At 47.2% G+C, this 3,111-nt stretch overlaps 1 protein-coding gene across 1 annotated transcript in view; it reads right to left on the bottom strand.

Moving 5' to 3' along the window:
- Positions 1-2,368: 2,368 nt before the first annotated feature.
- Crtap (cartilage associated protein) overlaps positions 2,369-3,111 on the bottom strand; it is a gene marked incomplete in the record, with an annotated part of 24,015 nt that continues 23,272 nt past the window's right edge. The window contains 1 exon segment of the mRNA XM_008833428.3: positions 2,369-3,107.

Below are 3,111 nucleotides of genomic sequence, written 5' to 3' on the forward strand. Positions count from 1 at the left end.
CAGTCCAGGACCCCAGCCTGCGAAATGTTGCCACTCAGGGTCTGTCCACCTCAAGAAACTCCCACCAGACATGCCCAGAGGCTTGTCTCCTAGGTGATTCTAAATCTTGTCAAGTTGACAATATTAAACATCATACCATCTTAACCCATTTAGTCCAGGACCCCAGCCTGTGAAATGTTGCCACTCAGGGTCTGTCCACCTCAAGAAACTCCCCACCAGACATGCCCAGAGGCTTGTCTCCTAGGTGAGTCTAAATCTTGTCAAGTTGACAATATTAAACATCATACCATCTTAACCCATGCTATGTCATGAACGAGAGCTTCATCCTTCCCATTGTTCAGGCCCAAACCCTGACATCATTCTTTTTCTTTTTATGTGTGTATGAGTGTTATGCCTACATGTATGTAAGTGCACCTGTGTCGTACAATGCCCACAGAGGACAGAAGAGGGTCTCGGATCCCCTGGAACTGGAGTTACAGATGGTTGTCAGCCGCCATGTGGGTGCTGGGATTCAATTCAGGTCTTCTGGAAGAGCAGCCAGTGCTCTTTACCACCGGGTCATCTCTCCAGGCCTCTACATCATTCTTAACGCCTCTCCTTTTACACTCCACACACAGCCTATTGCCAGATCCCACTGGCTGATCTTTCAGATTCCCACCACAGCCATTGCTGTAGTCCAGACCCTGCAGCACCCATCCCCAACCTCCCACTTCCACTCCCACATTCGGCTTTCCCACAGCAGGGCAACGAGTGACCGTTACAAAAGTCAGCAGTCCTTTGCTCAGACTCTTTCAGCATAAGCCAAAGGCCTTCCACTGGCTGTCAAGGCCCTGGCCATGTATCCTCAGCCCACATACCTGCCTAGCTTTCTCCCCTCGTTCCCTACCCATACCTCTATTGGTCTTCCTGCAGCTTCTCAATCACACCAAGTGTGGTGCCCTCCCTTCTAGGCACTCTGCCCTCTGCTCCTTCTTAGATCTGGAATGTTCTGCCCTGAGACAGCTGGCACAAGGCCTTGGCTCTCACGTCATCTTCTCAGTCAGCCACCCTGATCTCCCTTCAGCCTCAGCCCTACCTTTGCCCCCTTCCCTGCTTCATCTTCTCCTCAGCAAGCACCTATGAACCCATGAATGCTTCTTTCTCCTCCTGTAGACTGTAAACTGTTAGAGCACTGTGATGGTTAATATTGAATGTCAATTTGATAGGGCCCAGAATCACTGAAGAGACAAGCTTCTAGGCATGTCTGTGAGGGATTTTTCTAGATTAGGTTAATTGAGGTGGGAAAATCCACTTGGAATGTGAGCAGACTAATCCATGGGCTGAGGTCCCAGACTGAATAAAAAGGAGAGAGCAAGCTGAGTATAAGAATTCATTGCTGGGGCTGGAGACATGGCTCAGTGGTTAAGAACACTGGTTGTTCTTATAGAAGACCCAGGTTCGAATCCCAGCACCCACATGGCAGCTAACAGCTGTCTGTAACTCCAGTTCCAGGGGATCCGATGGGCTCTTCTGTCCTCCACGGGCATTGCACGACATGGGTGCACTTACCTACATGCAGGCAATACACTCATACACATAAAATAAAAACAATAAATAAAATATTAAACAACAACAAAAAAAGAATTCATTGCTCTTGGGCTAGAGAGATGGCTCAGCAGTTAGGAGCACTGACTGCTCTTTCAGAGGACCTGAGTTCAGCACCCACATGGTGACTAACAACCATCTATAACTCTAGTTCCTGGGGCTCCAGTGCATTCTTCTGGTCTCCCTGGGCTTTGCACACATGTGGTACACTTACATACGTGCAGGTAAAACATTTATACACATAAAATTTTTAAAAATTAAAAAAAAATCACATGGGTGTGGTGCCATGCATACCTTTAATCCCAGCACTCAGAGGCAGGCGGATCTCTGTGAGTTCGAGGCCAGCCTGGTCTACATAGTAAGTTCCAGGCCAGAGGGGGGTTCTGGGAGATCCTGTCTCAAAAAGACCAAAAAAAAAAAAAAAAAAGAAATCCTATGATACAGATAAAAACTATGAAGCCAGTTGGGCTTGGTGGCGCATGCCTTTAATCCCAGCACTTGGGAGGCAGAGGCAGGGGGGGGTTCGTGAGGTCCAGACCAGCCTGGTCTACATAGTGAGTTCCAGGCCAACTGGGGCTACAGGGAGATCCTATCTCAAAAAAAAACGAAAAAAACCCAAGACATTGCTCTCTGTCCTGACTACAGATACGTGAGCCACTGTCTCACACCCCTGCCTCCATGCCTTCCCTCCATGATGGACTGCACCAACTATAAGCCCAAATAAACCTTTCCTTCCTTAAGTTGCCTTCATCAGGCATTTTGTCACAGCAACTAGGCCAGGAGCTAATACAGGCAGGTTTTTATTTTCCTTTTGTTATTCTGTGCAGCACCTTTGCTATCCAGATCAAGTGTCTAGCACAGAGCAGGTATTCAGCAATCTTTAGAAGAATGAACACGAGACTCCCCCTGGCTTTCACTCATTTCCAACTCTGAGATTTATAATTGATCATTATCCTCAAATGAGACTGGGTAATCCTTGTAAGATTTTGAAGACAAAGGTATTGTGCAAACACTTTTTGTTGTTTTATGTATCTACCCAACTTGTTTCTCAATGGACAAGGAGTGGCACTGGTCAAGACTACCATGAGGCTCTGAGACACTCAGCCTTCTTCTGCTGTCTCTCCTGCAGGAGGCAGAAAGGAGAGGTCAGTCTGAAAGAGCAGAGACCACAGGAATTTTTCACATTTAACATCTTTTAGTGTTTTTGCTTATTTAAAAAATAATACTGATTTCTCAGGGATTAAAGAAAAAAACAAACCATGGAAGACTTTCTGAACATGGGGGAGACAGGGAGGGCCATGGGGAAGACAAGTGTGAATTAAGGGGAGACAGATGGGACAATGGCAAGACATGTGTCAACAGAAAGACAGGTGTGAAGATAGAAGGCAGGTGTGAACAGGAGGAAAGTGGGTGGGAAGACGTGAACGTGAAGATGGGTGCAAACACGGGGAAAACAGGTATGAACCTGGGAAGGCCAGTGGGAAGGTAGGAAGGAAGGTATGAAGGCAGGCTCGACCCTGGTTGCAT

This window comes from Nannospalax galili, unplaced genomic scaffold (genome assembly GCF_000622305.1).
Source record: "Nannospalax galili isolate Female #2095 unplaced genomic scaffold, S.galili_v1.0 scaffold1176, whole genome shotgun sequence".
Classification (NCBI taxonomy): Eukaryota; Metazoa; Chordata; class Mammalia; order Rodentia; family Spalacidae; genus Nannospalax; species Nannospalax galili.